General features: G+C 45.2%; 1 protein-coding gene and 1 pseudogene across 3 annotated transcripts in view; both read right to left on the bottom strand.

Annotated features, from left to right (window-relative positions):
• Window positions 1-16,975, bottom strand: part of SRC (SRC proto-oncogene, non-receptor tyrosine kinase) — a 93,002-nt gene that overhangs the window by 64,453 nt on the left and 11,574 nt on the right. The window lies entirely within an intron of this gene.
• Window positions 4,029-11,099, bottom strand: LOC308587733 (annotated as a pseudogene). Its single transcript has 2 exons — window positions 11,083-11,099; window positions 4,029-4,698 (listed from the first exon to the last, which is right to left on the bottom strand). The product of its transcript is annotated as an uncharacterized misc_RNA (transcript).

A 16,975-nucleotide genomic window follows, 5' to 3' on the forward strand; every position in this document is an offset into this window, starting at 1 on the left:
CCGGTGGGACCTCCTGCCGGGTGCGCGAGGCTTGCAGACACTCGCCCGAAGCAGGGGGAGCCCTCCAGAGGGCTCCCCGTGCTTCGGGCGACAGGCTGCCGCCCCAAGCCTCGCGCACCCGGTCGGACCTCCTGCCGGGCGCGCGAGGCTTGCAGGCATTCGCCCCATAAGACGCACCCCGATTTCCCCTTCATTTTTGGAGGGGAAAAAGTGCGTCTTATGGGGCGAAAAATACGGTAATTGGACTTGGGTTTTGTTTTTCTAGTGCAACACCATGTAAGAGAGAATAGAGATGCCAACATTCTGCTAGCTTTCCATGCACGCCTGAGGACCAGCTGTTCACTTTTCAAGACCATGTGGCAATCAGATTAGGGTGCAGCCGACACACAAACACACACAAACTCATTACAGATTGTCATAAGAAACTGATTTTCATAATCATCCAATATGTCAATCTGCTGTGTTCTGTACTACCAACCTTCCTGCTTTTTTATATATTTCAGCACGAGTAAGCATTTTATTAAATTTTGCACCCACAAAAGATCAGCGCAGAAAAATATTTCTGGTTCCTAAGCAGAGTTGCCACCCAGCAGCCTCAAAATCGTCTCACCAAGGATGTACACTGAGTATTTCTCTTTATGTATGAATGCACACGCATTTGAATCCACAGATAAAATAAAAAGAAACTCAGGCAGCTGGCAACAGTTCTAGGCAATGGCCAGTTTAAAATTTGCATTTTTAAAAATATTGAAATACATCCATTATTATTTCTGCCACCCTATATAAAAGATACTACATAATTAATCAGTTTTAAATATTTTCTTTTTTTTTATTTTAGCAGCTGCTCAGGAGTTACATGCTAAATATTGGAAGCAACTAAAAATACCAAAGATGAATAGATGGGGGCGGATTAATAAAATATAGGAGCAAGCTGTAATGGCTAAATTGGCAAACCATATAAGGCTGAGGAAAATGCACCAAACATTAGATATATTTATAAATAAGTCAAAACCATGCAAAGGATTTTGTACCCAGAATGCTTTATTTCCAAGAAGGCAATATTGCTTTGATTTAATATGAGGAAACACAATGGTGATAAGGTACAACCTGGATTAATTATAAATATGATGATTTCTAATAAATGCCCTAAGGCACATTTATTGTGGAATATAGAACTTTATGTATTTGTGCATAGTTTCTGAAATTTTATTTTGTTTTAAAAGTCACATATGGCTTTGCAAGTATTTAAAAATAATTAAATTTAAGAGATTACCCTGTCTGCAAGCAATGGACATTCTGAAGTATCTCAAGAAGCAAAGACCATCCTACATGCCACACATTCTGCCCTGGATTCCCCACTTTGGATTCCGCCCTCATCAATAAGCTGTAATGACAGCCGATCCGGCAAGCCCAAGAGTCTCCGTGGTTTAGACCACAGCGCCACCCGCATCCCTTTTACCTTTTAATGACAGCTCTTTGTTAACAGAAACAAGGCAGGGGGTACTTAATGCTGGTTTAATGTAGAACCCGCACAGACAAAGAGGGCTTACTGACCATGCTTCAGATCACTGTTTTAATTTAAAGAAAGGACAGAGAGCAAATGGTAAGATTAACCCTTGTGGGCAAAATCCTAGCTGAATGCAAATATTATCTTTCTGACAGCACCAACTTAACAGGGCGACTGCCTTCCTGAGGATTCCTGCTAGATGGTTTAGCCCCTCCCCCCCCGCTTTTGGCAATACCCTTATTGGGTTAATCCTTAGGATGCTCTGACCGACTCCCCCCCCCCAAACCCCCTTTAAAAGGAAAGGGATTAATCTGTTTCACGACATCTCCTATAAAAAGTGACTGGAAACAAATGCTGAAATACAACAGCTTGCACAGAATTTCAGCGGGGCGAAGGATGGAGATGTGTGTGTGTGTGTGTGTGTGTGTGTGTGTGTGGACTCCAGCACTTGCAAACAAGGGCACACCCACCTTTGTTACTCCAGCTGGAGAGAGATGCATGAAAAATGGCAACAGTGGTGAGAAAGGATGCGGTGGTCTTCTAGCACAGAGAACCTGTCCAGAGATAGAGAGAAAGATAGAAAGAGAAAGAGGGGGGAGAGAGATCTATAGGCTTAAATTCTCCCCTCACAGATAAAAGATGGATGCATGAACCCCATCCCCACACAGTTCCTTCATCCTTAAAAAGCAACAACAGGCTGTCCTTAGGGTGAGAGGCAGAAAATGAAGAGGACCACCAGACTCTCCCCTGCTCCACTGAATCCATTTGTTCTCCACCAGCAATCCTTCATAACAAGAGCCCCACCTCGATTCTCTCTTCATCTCTCCTTCTCTCCCCTACACATTAGTCACACCGCAGGGTAAGACCACAGGAAGTCAGGCCTGATTCTGACACAGAGGAGGCTGTCTGCAGCCTATTTGTCACAGCTCGGTCACGGAGAAAACAAACACACACGACGACAGAGCTCTACCTGAATCTTGCCACAGTTATCACCAGTCGGCACTCTGGTACAGAGAGACGTACTACCTCCAACACTGGAGGGTGAACACAGCCATTGGGACGAGTAGCACGGCCGGCCTACCCATGAGGCAAGGTGAGGAGAACGCCTCAGGCGGCAGAATCCGGAGGGGCAGCCAATCCAGCCTCCAAGGAATGCACTGTCCACTGCAGCACATTCCTTGGAGGCCGAATCTGCCCCCTCCTCAGCAGGTTCTCCTCCCACCCTTGTTCTCAATGTAGATAATTATTCCCCCCTCGTAGATCCTTTTTAGTATATATATATATTTCTTTAATCACTCCAGTTTTATTTATCTGTTTGTTTAAAAAACCACATATTTTCTTTTCAATGAAATAAATTTAAATGGTTTGCAAAAGCTTGGACATAACAGTAATAAAACATTATAAAACCAAAGTGGCAAAACGCTGAGTCATTAAAGAAGAGAAAGAAATCAGGTAGGCTATAGGTATAAAATGAGAGGGGAGGAAGGGGACTTTCCAGTTCCCAAACAGAACAAGTGGGGATGTAGAAGGCAAAATGATAAACTTTTGTTTACATTGCAGAAGCACTCAAATAGCCAAGGATCCAGACACGATATTGGTGGGGCTGATTATTCAGGTTTTGAAGTCCAGGAATTTTCTTTTTTTGGTTATGTACTCTGGCTAACAATATGTTGAATAAAAAGTAAAAGCAGCAATGTAGACCCATAAGAGACATTCCAAATTAGGCCAATGCCTTTATTGGTCCAAACTACATATCACGAAAGTCCTGTGAACTGTACACCGGATTCAGTGTCCAAGAAACAACAGCATGTGTGCCTTCTCCGAAATCCCATGGCAGCAGTTGGTAAACAGGATAGTGTTCCATTTAGACCTTGTGCAGTTGAAAAAACCTTGGCAAGGGCATCTCAGCCAGAACAAGCAAACAAGAAGCAGGATCTTGTGTCTTCCATGCAAGAATCCAAGAAATTGGGATGGACCACAAAGGTAACCTAGTCCAACCGCCTGAAGTGTAATCTTTTGCCCAATGTGGGGCTCAAACCCACAACCCTGAGAGTAAGAGTCTCATGCTCTACTACAGGGGCTGGCAAACTAAGGCCTGGGGGCCGGATGTGGCCCCCCAGGCTCGTAAATCTGGCCTATGGACCCTGCCGCCCGCTCGGTTAGTCCCCATGCACTGCGGATGCCTTGCCGCACGGGGACTGATTTCCATGACACTAGCACGGCTTCTGGGTGGGCGGTGACCCTGGCGCAGCTGAGGTAAACCTGGCGCGGCCATGGACGGAGAGGTCAGTGGGCGGGTGGCAGGTCTGGGCCGCGCCATGGGCATTGTGAAGGGCGTGTCACGGGGCTTCAGCCAGAGCTTTGTGCGCCTGCTGCCACCATGCCTGGCTTGGTGCTGCTGCTGCTGGCGAGCTTGGTGGCCACGCTGGAGCAGCTGGAGGGCAAGCTGTGTGCCACCTGCCCAGTGCTCCGCGTGCACGGCCTGCCCGCTGACCCGGCCTCGGACAATGGGTCGCAGCGCGTGGTGCACACCGCCTGGGAGCTATATTTTCAAAATATAGTCCGGCCCCCTGATGAAAAAGTTTGCTGACCCCTGCTCTGCTATGTCTATGGATCTTGATATGCCTCCCCAACTGACTTATGAGCCCTGGGCTTTGCAACACAGCTTGACCATCTCGGCCAACTTTCCCATTGCCTTGGAGATCCCTTCTCCGGTCAGGGCAGAGCAGCCCTGCACATGCCACCGGTGGCCTTGCAGTTTCCTCAGCCCCATTTCTCCTGCCACCTCCAGGGGGGCCACACTCTGGGCAAGTCTTGCTTGTTGGCCAGCAGCACCACGGGCACCTCGTGAAAGAGCTCATCACCCAACAAAGCTTCTAGCTCGGACCTGGCCTCCTCAAAGCGAACGTAATCCACGCTGTCCACCACGAATACCAGCCCGTCTGTGTTGGGCTGGTAATGCCTCCAGAATGGCCTGACCCGTTCTTGACCACACACATCCCACATGGTGAAAGAGACGTTGTTGATGGGCCTTATTGTTTCCACGTGGAAGCCAATGGTGGGAATGGTCATTATGGTTTCATTCAGCTTCAGCTTATAGAGGAGGGTTGTTTTGCCATCTGCATCTGGATCCCAGCAGGAGAATACGAGCCTCCGTCCCATGGAAACGCTCCAAAGCACTCTGAATCTGGCTGAGTCAAAGTCCCATGGTGAAATGCTGTTCTACCTCCAACGCAGCCTCTGTGTAGCCCCGGGAAGGCCTGCTTCCTGCATACATGTAGATAGCCGGGCGTTGTTCCATTGGCTCAGCCCTAGGGGGGGCCTGGTGTGGAACTGTCATTACTGGCTTGCTGGCAGCTGACACACTGGAAGTTTTGCAGACCAGCTCTCTGATGCAGGAAGTGTTGCTGGCTAAGAGGAGTGATTCAGCATTCTGACTGTACAAGTCATGGAGTGTGTTTTGCTGCTGCTTGAGATGCAAATAGTTTTTAATCCATATCAACAAATCTAGTTTGCTATGGTTATCTGTATTCACTGTGGAGCCTTTTGGCACTGTAATAATAATAGATGTTTTTCTTTTAATAATGAAAAAACACCATTGGCAGTTTTTCAACATCTGAAAAGCGGAGTTTCTTAAGACCCACTAAGTTCTGGTTTGATTGGTTGGTATCTGCACATCTTTTAAGAAGACGGGCAAAATCTGACAGATAAAAGCATTTAAAATACAGTCTTTTCTTTTTATGTAGGATACAACCCATCCTGATCTGGTGACAAACGATTTAGCAGGACGAATAAATACAGATAATTTAAAATAAATTGAAATTGTATTGTCAACTGCAGTTATATTGACTATTTGTGTTTCTGTTTAAGATTCAGTAGGACCTATTCATTTGGAAATATGTTTACAATTGCATCCTAAGATTATTTCTCTCTCTTTTAAAATAAAATATCTGTTTTTACTGATACTTGTCCTAAGACCTACCCAATACAATGTATCTTTTAAATAAAATATTTGTTTTTATTGATACTTCTCCAAAGACCTACCCAATACAAAGTATCTTTTAAATAAAATATCTGTTTTTGCTGATACTTCTCCAAAGACCTACCCAATACAAAGTATCTTTTCATAATACACCAGAATAAAAGAAATACTTTAAAAATGTAATCTAAAAAGGAACAGAGGCAAGAAAGAAAAAAAGAGAAATGAAAATGAAAAATGATTAAAAGACTGTCCTTCAGCTTAATATAGCATTTACTCATCATTAACATCCAACTATCCTATTTTCTACAAGCCAATATTTTTTTCAATCTTCAAATTCAGATATTAAAAGTTCCCTGACATGAAAAAGAGACCCCACGTGTTGCATACAGACTACAGAACAAGCCTGGTTGGAAAGTTTTATAGGAATCTCTCCTTGTCATGTGACCTTCTCTGTCCTTGCAGTATTCAATATGCTTGTGACCTGGCTAACCATGCTATAGTTTACCTTCTGGGCCAGTATTCAGTGGAGGTACACAGAAGAAAATTCTTGTCCGATGTCTCTAAGGCTCAAGACCCACAATAGGTTCAAACCCTGATGGAACAATGAGATGCTCACACCTTATTGCTACCAAGCTGTATGAGTTGACTGTAGCTTTTAAAAAATGGTTCCTAGAATTCCCCTGATAAGAATGCTAGTCATCATAAGATATTTTCCTAGTGCTGCATTTATTTTCCTGGCTGCTGGAAATTCTTGCTAGATCGCTTTCAGAGTCATTTACACGATATCTTAAAGACATCTTAGGTGTTACTGTTGAGCCCTCTAGACTTCATGTAATTGTGTTTCCCAGTAGGAAGCTTGCCATTTACCATTAGATCAAATGTCTAAGCAAGCACTAATTGGTCAATATCCAATCTGATATTATCAGGCCTTCCTGTGCTGCTCTCACAGCATCAGAAGAGATGGAACTGTCCTTTTATTTTGTCATTTTAAAGCTGTCAGTATCTGTGCTCAGTAATGATAGAGGGTAGGAAATCCCACCCCACTTGTCAAGGACCACATTGCTTGGAGATAATCTTTCAGAGGCCACATGCCATTGATGGCCAGGGCAGAGCCAAATGTGAGTGCAGTTTGCAGCACTGCGGGATTGCACAGCTCACTCTCTTCTGTGCCACCCTATTGTTCGATCACTTCCTCAGCTGTGTGCCACCCCCCCTCTATGTGCCACCATCAGGAGAATCACAAGAAATGAAGCCAGGGCCATGTCACCCACAGAGTGCAGGTTCCCAACCACTGGGCTAGTTTGACACTCATAAAATCAAGAGATGTCTGGGTGAGAGCTCCCTAGAGCAGGAGTGGGGAAACCCTTTTCCAGTTGGGGGGTTTGTGTGTGTGTCTTTTTCCTTCTAGGCAACCTTGCACAGGCCATATGCCAGCAGTGGATGGGGCCAGAGTCAAAAGTAGGCAGAACAATAGACATGAATTTTACCTTTGTACAGTAAGCTGGTTCCTTCCTTCCTTCCTTCCCTCCTCCATCATACAAACAAGGAAGCATTATCAGAACTCAAGGACACAGTCCAGCCAGGCCAAAAATAAAGTGCAGATCAGGGCAGGGGAAGGGGGTGGTTTGGGGTGACCTGGAATGAGTGCCAAGGGTCAGATAGATACAGTAGTACCTCGGGATGTGAACGGGATCCATTCCGGAGCCCTGTTAGCATCCGGAACAGAATGTAAGATGCGTCGGGGGGTCGCGTTTTGCCGCTTCCGCGCATGCACGTGATGTCATTTTGAGCGTCTGCGCATGCGTGAGCGGCAAAACCCAGAAGTAATGCGCTCCGTTACTTCCGGGTTGCCGCGGAGCACAACCCGAAAGCGCTCAACTGGAAGCACATTCAACCCGAGGTATGACTGTACGTACAGTGGTACCTTGGGTTAAGAACTTAATTCGTTCTGGAGGTCCGTTCTTAACCTGAAACTGTTCTTAACCTGAGGTACCACGTTAACTAATGGGGCCTCCCACTGCTGCCACGCCACCGCCGTCGATTTCTGTTCTCATCCTGAAGCAAAGTTCTTAACCTGAGGTACTATTTCTGGGTTAGAGGAGTCTGTAACCTGAAGTGTCTGAAGCGGTACCCAAGGTACCACTTTACTTCAATGGCTGCCTTTGGCCTATGGGCCTAAGGTTCCTGTTAAGTTCTTATTTAATATAAGTGAAAGCTACAGTGGTACCTCGGGTTAAGTAGTTAATTCGTTCCAGAGGTCCGTTCTTAACCTGAAGCAGTTCTTAACCTGAAGCACCACTTTAGCTAATGGGGCCTCCAGCTGCTACCGCCGCCACACGATTTCTGTTCTCACCCTGAAGCAAAGTTCTTAACCCGAGGTACTATTTCTGGGTTAGCGGAGTCTGTAACCTGAAGTGTCTGTAACCTGAAGCGTGTGTAACCCGAGGTACCACTGTATTCACTTTGTGGGCCTGGAACAAATTTATTGCTAAACAGGCTAATGCTCAGGTACATAAGAAATTGGAAGTAATCAAGAGAACAAACTAAAGGGTGGAGTTTTAGCTTCATCCCGTAACAACTGGATAAAATGCCATTACCCATTACTACGTTCCCCATCTCTAGGGGTAAAACATTGCACGCGTGAATGTTTTTCTTGGGGAAGAGAGCACCTCTCCTATCTACCAACAGAATTGTGAGCTTTCTGTGACTTAATAAGTCTTTGCTGAAGATATCTAGCATAGCTATTAATAGTCTACAGAAAGCAGTTGCTTTTATGCTCTGCTTTGTACGCCAAGGCTAGCTAGCTCGAGTCTTAAAAACAAACATCTTTGTTTAGGCTGAATATGTTTCCCCTGGACCTTCAAAGACTGCATGCATCGACACGAAACACATCTCTTTATTCCGTCATGCTGTTTGGCTCACGCTCTACAAAGGAGCTTCGGCCTAGCAATTGGGAGATCTAAAGAGCCCTGGTCTGAAAGGGGCACTTTGGGCTCAGGAAGATGAAACCTACCATTTTCTTTAAGGTGTTAGTTTCCCCTTGCTGTGAAAAACAACACACAACTGGTCATGCCGGCAAAGTCTTCAGTAATACTAACAGACTGAAATTCTCAGCTGGTTTGGGCAACAGCTTCTGTTTTCCAGATAAGGCAGGTAGGTATTCTGTAGAACAGAGATAAGCAACATGGTGCCCTCCACAAGTTGCTGATCCATGATGATTGACCATGCTGCCTGGTGCTGATGGGAGCTGTAGTCCAACAACCTTTGGAGGGTACCATATTGGCTACCATTAGATAGCTTGTTTGCTCTGCATGTTCTGAAAATGCTGGTGACTAATAGCATCATGCTGTACTATTAAAATCCTTATAAGTGCATTTGAGATCCAGGTAGATTATAATAGTGAGTGGACTGGGGCCCATGAATCACCCTCCCTCCCCCTCCCCACCAAAAAATATTTTCCTAGGAGTTTGCAACTAGTGGTGAGTAGGTCTGCTCTGGAGATAAACAGATGGCTGCTGAACAAAGAGGCCCAAAGCCAGTTGGGATGAGTTTCTTACCTAACAGCTGCCCCACATGTGCTCATTCTCTCACTTACCACCCACAAACATCTATCAAAATAGAACAGCCTTGTTCTTGCACATGCTGACTTCCTACTCACTGTGTGCTTTAAAACTCAATTGTCCATTATATTAATTAAAACATAGGAATAACATTTTTTAACACTGATTTCCTGTGTGGCATTCCTATGCACACTTCTCTGGGAGAAAGCCTCATTGAACACAGCAGGACCTACTTCCCAGTAAACATGCGCTGGATGCTCCAGCAGTCTCTCACAAGCTCCTACAAAGCTGCTTTATGACGAGTTAGACCATTGGTCCATCAAGCTCAGGATTGTTTACATGCTGTCTTACAATGACTCTCCAAGGTTTCACATAGGAGTCTTTCCCAGTCCTGTCTAAAGATGCTGGCAGTGCTCAAAATTAGCAAGGTCCCAGGCGCATTTAGCACCGGCTATCAGTCACTTACAAGGGACACGGGTGGCGCTGTGGGTTAAACCACAGAGCCTAGGACTTGCCAATCAGAAGGTTGGCGGTTCGAATCCCCGTGACGGGGTGAGCTCCCATTGCTCAGTCCCTGCTCCTACCAACCTAGCAGTTCAAAAGCACATCAAAGTGCAAGTAGATAAATAGGGACTGCTCCGGCGGGAAGGTAAACGGCGTTTCCGTGCACTGCTCTGGTTCGCCAGAAGCGACTTAGTCATGCTGGCCACATGACCCGGAAGCTGTACGCTGGCTCCCTCGGCCAATAAAGCGAAATGAGCGCCGCAACCCCAGAGTTGGCCACGACTAGACCTAATGGTCAGGGGTCCCTTTACCTTTACCTATCAGTCACTTACAGGTTTTAATATTTGGTTGGAAGTCGCCCAGAGTGGCTGGGGAAAGCCAGCCAGATGGGCGGGGCATAAATAACATTATTATTATTATTATTATTATTATTATTATTATTATTATTATTATTACTTAAAGTCTCACCCATGAAAGCTTACTCTACAGCACTACTGATTCACTGCTATGCCAAACTCTCCCCACTCAGCCATAGACCTGCAGCTTTTCAATTTCCAAACCAATCCCATCTTTGCAGCAAATCAATACGTTTGATAATTAGCTGCATATTGGACTTTTCCATCCTGTGTTGCAACTAACAAAGCAGAATTACTGATGGCACAGAGGACAACTCCCAAGGCGGTCATATTAAGGTTTCTTCATAATATAAATTTCCAATAAGAAGTGTATCAATCTGTCAAAATCACCAGCTGTGAATGAAATCTGCTCACTGGCATGGTTCATTGTGAAAAATGTAATCAAGAATAAGTTTATAAAACTTATCGTGGGTAAAAGCCTAACAGAAACAAAAGGCTCACTAAAGATCCAATGTACCTAACACAGTGGGGTAGATTCTCCATTAAATAGCAACTTAGTTATCCCACTATTTCAAGCATCCTGCATAAACACAGATACAAATTACCCCTTCATTGTTTCTGTCTTTGGTACTAGAAAGAGATTAGAAATCTCTCCCGGTTCTCACCTTTTACCTCCTTGATTGGTTGCTGAAATTTGCCAATGACCCATCTGTGTCTGAGTGCTTCCACCCTAGACTTTAGTGTGCAACAACCATGTTTTGCTTAGTTACCTATCACGAGGTATCCACACAATGCCATCACCAGGTCATTGTCATCCTGTATTATCTTAAGACAAATGCACAATGCGCCAATCTAACCCTGCTCAAATTTGATTGGCAGTATTACCCTCAAACAGACAAAAGTTAGCTAACCAAGGGAACCCCTTGGCCCTAAGCCACCAATTTAGAATCAAGGCTAATAGTTTCCATTTAGCATTGAATCTGTACTCACTGCTGTGTGGGTGGCACCACGATATTACCCTGTCGCACAATTAATTACATACAATACAAATTCTTACTGGCAACCATAACAAGTACTTGTTGATTAGCTCTAAATGCAGAGGTAGGAATTGCCAAGGTCACCCAGGAACCAATGACGAAACCAGAATCTACAGCTACAATCCTATGCACTTACCTTGGAGAAAGCTCCATTGAATATGTGATTTACTTCTGAGTAAACATGCAAAGGACTGTGTTGTAGGTCTTCCAAGCAGAGCCTTGATTTGCATGACTAAACATTTAATTAATAATAATAATAATAATAATAATATTTATTTATTTATTTATGTATTTATTTATTCATTCATTCATTCATTCATTCATTCCTTACTCATCTGGTTTGGTTTCCTCAGCCACTTTGGGCAGCTTCCAACAGAATATTAAAAACACGATAAAACATCAAACATTAAAAACTTCCCTAAACAGGGCTGCCTTCAGATGTCTTCTAAAAGTCAGACAATTGTTTATTTACTTGACATCTGATGGGAAGGCATTCCACAGGGCGGGTGCCACCACTGAGAAGGCCCTCTGCCTGGTTCCCTGTAACTTGGCTTCTCACAGTGAGGGAACCGCCAGAAGGCTCTCAGAGCTGGACCTCAGTGTCTGGGCAGAACGTTGGCAAATTCACTTAATTTATGCTGCTAAATGAGTTGTTGAAGAAACAGTGTTTCTTTACCTAATGAAGGGCCCGGATACAGAATGCCTAGCTGCCACTTGATCCAGTCAGCAGTTCTGTACAAGTTGCTTACTTGTAAGGGAGCAGCATAATATTTTTCCCTAGTTCTTGAATCAAACCTCTATCCTTGTAAAGCAAAAGATTTCTCCTTGCTTTTGTACCTCACAGGCTAAACACTCCAGAATGTTTAGTCTCAACTCTGAAGGGTAAATAGTGCAAGTCTGAAGTCAGAGCCAGACCAGTTTCCCCCACTGCAAGACAGCACAGCCAACCTTGATCCATGTTACACTCTTGAGCGCTCCTATTAACCCCTGAATAAAATTGTTCACAATATGGAAAAGTTCGGCTCACACCTTTGCTTTCCCCATATTAGCATCTGAATACTGTGCACAGGCGCCATCAACCCAGAAGTCGGTCCCCACACTGTGCCGGTAAGAGTGGGCGGCAGCAGGGGTGGGCTGCTACCGGCCCATGGGCCTTAGGTTGCCGACCCCTGGTTTAGACTAGGGACTTCCCACTCTGTAGCTGAGATGCTAGCCCTACTCAGAACAGACCCATTGAAATTAATAGACACAACTAACTTATGGTACATTAACTTCATCTGGTGTAGTCTGAGTAGGACTAGCATTAGATGAGACGACCCTCAGGCTCTTAGCCATTATGCTGAGAATCAGGTCCCACAGGCACTCAAGATTTTGCTGCCCTGCTGCCGCCTCCCAGCAAGTGCACAGTGTTGCACACAAAAGCTGGTGCTCAAGGAATATCCTTTCCCAGGTTTTCCTCGCAACTTCACCCCGTCTCCCTTGCCTCCCCACAATTCATCTGACTGGGGTGCCTCTCAAGCAATCCTGGCAGCAGCTTCCCAAGACCCGAGAGGCCACCCACTGAGCACATGATGACTGCAGAAGCAATCTGAAGGCACCTGAAGCCTATGCACAATCTGGAAGACAGAAATGCAGAACAGAACTTCTCCAGGCGGTGATTAGAATGCATGCTGTTCTTTTCATTTGCAACTCCCTTCCAGCGTCACACCTAAAGCAGCCCAGATGGCTCTGATAAGAAATTTATACGCCTCTCCTTTGGGTTCTGCAACTCTTAAGGACATCCGTGTGCCATGCCCAAGGAAGGAAAGTGAGAGATTTAGGACTCCCACTGCTTCTGATATCCAGCAACTCTGGCGTAATAACATAAGGAAAGTCTGCAGGATTAGGCCAATGGCCCATCTAGCCCAACATTTTGTTCTCATAGTAGCCAACGAGATGAAAAAAGGTGGACTGAACCTCAACATCAGAATGACTAGCCCAAAGCAAACATTATTTGTATTTCATGAGTTAGCAACGTAGTGGGGGGAAGTAGTTTGTCATGAGCAACATGGTGAGGCATAAGCCAGGCATGGCCTTGCCTATTACTGGCATGCGCTACTGACAATGCACGATAGGAATGGTTCAAACCACCATGAGGGCAAGGCTATAGCTGCAGGACCATAGTGGTGCAGATTCACCTAATGACTTGTGTAATCTGGTGATGAAGCTGGGTTTTTGATGCAAGTTCACCTGGTTAAGAACTGGAGAGGGGGAGAGAGAGAGAGAGAAAGTAAGAGGAAAGGGCTGCAGCTCATTTTCAGAGCATCTGCTTTGCACAGAGAAGGGCTTGGGTTCAACCCTCACCTTCGCCAGGTAGGGCTAGGAGAAACCATTGCCTGAAATCCTAGAGAGCCACTGCCAGTCATTGTGGACCTGGAGTAGCAGCACGATGCTCTTCAGAGGTTGTTGGGTCTCCAGCTCCTATAATTCCTGGCCATTGGCCGCACTGGCTGGGGTGAAGGGTGTTAGAAGTCCAACATCATCTGTAGGGCATCTTGTTGGCTAGCCCTGGTGTAGACAGTAGGGAGTTAGATGGACCAACTGTCTGGCTATGTATAAGGCTGCTGCTCCAATGTTCCTAAGAGTTTGATTACAATTTAGTACTCTGAAGACAGAAGATGAGAAAACTTTCCTTCAAAGTGTTATGAAATTAAGCTAATCTCAATCAGGCCTGACTTTCAAAAACCTGCTGCACTGCAACATTGTGCCCTTGAAATAATTTTGGTGGCCAGAGAATTACAGGAATCAATCCCTAAACACAGATACTTTTTTTTTTTGCAAACTTAGGGGAGGTCTGTGCAAGTATGTCCAGAAACTGGCCAATGAGCAAAAGATAGCATTTACATGTCTTGCTCCGCCCACCTTTGCCTCTGACCCCACCCACTACTTGAACATGGCCCTTGAAAGATTTTCCAGAAGGGAATGTGGCCCTTGGCTCCCCGACATTTTAAATGGCAATTTCCAATGAACAAAAACATTAAACTATCAGCCAAGGAGGCAGGATCAGCAATTAAAACTGGGGGGGGGGGGACATTATCCACCACATACGATGAGAACCTGCTGGAATATTGCAGTATTTGACAACCAGCAAAAAAGAGCACAAGAGCCAACTGTACTTTGTGGAGGAAGGTGTTCCATAATATAGGTGGAGCCACCAAGAAGGCTCACTCTCTCTTGTCTCATTCATATACGTTCTCATCCTAGGTAAGACAAGGAGAAGGACTTCTTCTGATCTTAGGGAGGAGGCAGGATGATCCCCAACGTATCCTGAGCCAAAGCTATTTAGGACTTCGATAAAAGATAGTCATCCAAACTTTGTGCCCAGAAGCAAACTGGTAATCAGTGCAGATGTTGGTGGAATGTGATAAGTGTGCATACCCAACAACGTCACTGTGGTTGCATTCTGCACCAGGTGAAACTTCCTAAGGTTTTCAAAAGTAGCCCCATGTTGGAGCATGTTGGAAGAACCCAGCTATGGCTTCCTTGTCTTGTTACCCAGGAGACTGTTGCTTGCTTCAGGTAACCAGGCAAATAGCTGTTTCCTAGTCTGGAAATAGTCCTACCAATAGCTGTACATTTGGAGCATCACAGACAGCACTCTCGGAAGCCAGTTTTTCAAAAACATTTCCTCAGATTGAGATACACTAAATCTCAACTTCATATTACTAAAGGGGAAGTTGATGACAACAGAGGTTTAAATAAATTTCCTAAGGGGAATGCACATCAGAGACAGAATTAGATCTCATAACTTCCCACATCCCAGTCTTATGCTATGATCACACTTCGGATCACATGACCACAGTTTGATTTGTTTTCAGTTTTCCTCAAGTACATACGGTACCTCATTTAGCAATGGATAGCAAGCACACTGGTGAGACTCTGAATGGCAACAATGGCATGATCTTTAAGGGTGCTAAGCAAAAATCTGAAGATTAGGGGACATTATGAGTCGGGTGGCTTGCCATATGGTGCCATAATGCTTCGAAATGCGAGGCAATAATTGTGTTTAGAGCCAAGATGAATATGGATCATTATATTAATCCTTCAAAACAAAAGGACATCCATTACAGAAATGGACTAGGCAGCAGTCGAGAGCAGACCATTTCAAGATGCTCCCACAGAGCTAAGCATAGGGTATGAATCTACAGTGGTATCTCGGGTTGAGTACTTAATTCATAACCTGAAACTGTTCTTAACCTGAAGCACCACTTTAGCTAATGGGGCCTCCTGCTGCCGCCACACCGCCAGAGCACTTATCCTGAAGCAAAGTTCTTAACCTGAAGCACTATTTCTGGGTTAGTGGAGTCTGTAACCTGAAGCGTATGTAACCTGAAGTGCATGTAACCCAAGGTACCACTGTATGCTCCTACATGGCAGGACCAGTTCAGCAAAGCATCTCCAAATCATCTGTGACATCCCAAATGGCGGACAACATTACATCACTTAGGCTAGGAAGTATTTGTGAACCAGCCGTAGAACCAGCCGTATGAATTAGCTCCTAGAACTACCCTCTGCCCCCCAGCAAAATCAATTGATTAGCAATGTGCATTTCAAGAGATGGAAGAAGCTAAAGCAGATCCTAATAGCTGGGGTCCCCCCTCCCTTGAAATGTTGCTTACAATTTAGGAGTGGCTTTTCAAGTTGCTTCACAGTGTTAAACAGATCTCCTTACACACACCTAGGGGACAGTACTTCCAAAAGGTACCCCTGACCGTTAGGTCCAGTTGCGGACAATTCTGGGGTTGCGCGCTCATCTCACTCTATAGGCCAAGGGAGCCGGTGTTTGTCCACAGATAGTGGGTCATGTGGCCAGCATGACTAAGCCGCTCCTGGCGAACCAGAGCAGCGCACGGAAATGCCGTTTACCTTCCCGCTGGAGTGGTACCTATTTATCTACTTGCACTTGATGTGCTTTCAAACTGCTAGGTGGGCAAGAGCTGGGACTGAACAACAGGAGCTCACCCCATCGCAGGGATTCGAACTGCTGATCTTCCGATCAGCAAGCCCTAGGCTCTGTGGTTTAGACCACAGCGCCACCCACGTCCCTCTTGTGGAGTTGCCATGGTGGGGTTGGAGTGGGGGGTCCAGTAGATTTCCAGTTCTTTGAAAGCTTTGAAGGTTGCATCATAGGGTTCCAAGTCTCCATTACCTGTAACTATGGAGTGGGGAACACACTGGTAGGAGTTGATGGGAGTTATAGCCCGAAACTTCTACAGAAGACCAGTTTAGAAAAGGCTGCTTTATTAATATCACTGACCATCAAATCATGAAAGGATGAGAAAAGAGTCACCTCTCCAGTCAGAAGCACCACCATATCTTCAGGTCTGAACATCGCCAAGACCAATTTATCAAACCAGCAACATAACATTGTGAATCTACACTGCACCAGTTTAAGATACAAGTGAAGCGCTGCATGTTTAAAGCTCCCCCAGTGCAAAACCCCCCTGCACGTAATAAAAACTGAGTGTCAGGGAGATGGCTTCACACCCACAAGCTGCTTCCAGAAGTTCCGGGAAAGGCTTTCTGACTAACTCATTCTAGCAAGCAGTTCCAAATAGCTCCTTTTAAATATACCCGCTGGACTACAGCCACTAGCTTAGAGGAATCAGAAGAGAGGTGCCCACTTTTCAAGGAAACTTGTGAAGGGTTTTAACACCAGCTGAAGGGAGAGATCACCAGGAGGCTTTCCAGCAAGGCTATGCAACAGGAGGCCAGAAGCATTGAGGAAGTGAGGTCACCTGAGATTCTCCACCAGATATAAAAGCGCCAGCTACAAACTGAGCTGTAAAGTAGGCAGCGCAGGAAACAATAGATCTTTAGATAGCCATTCAAATTTCCTAAATTCATGCCAGAAATAAAATTTGAAGTGTAGACATTAGTAGAAGAGGCTTAGTAGACATTAGTAGAAGAGGCTTTAAAAATAGTGTGTGTGTTCCTTTAGAAGTCTATCAAAGGAAAGAGAGGCAGCTGGATTAAATCAGGTCACTTCA

The sequence above is a fragment of the Podarcis bocagei genome (assembly GCF_964188305.1).
Source record: "Podarcis bocagei genome assembly, chromosome: 5".
In the NCBI taxonomy this organism is placed as follows: domain Eukaryota; kingdom Metazoa; phylum Chordata; class Lepidosauria; order Squamata; family Lacertidae; genus Podarcis; species Podarcis bocagei.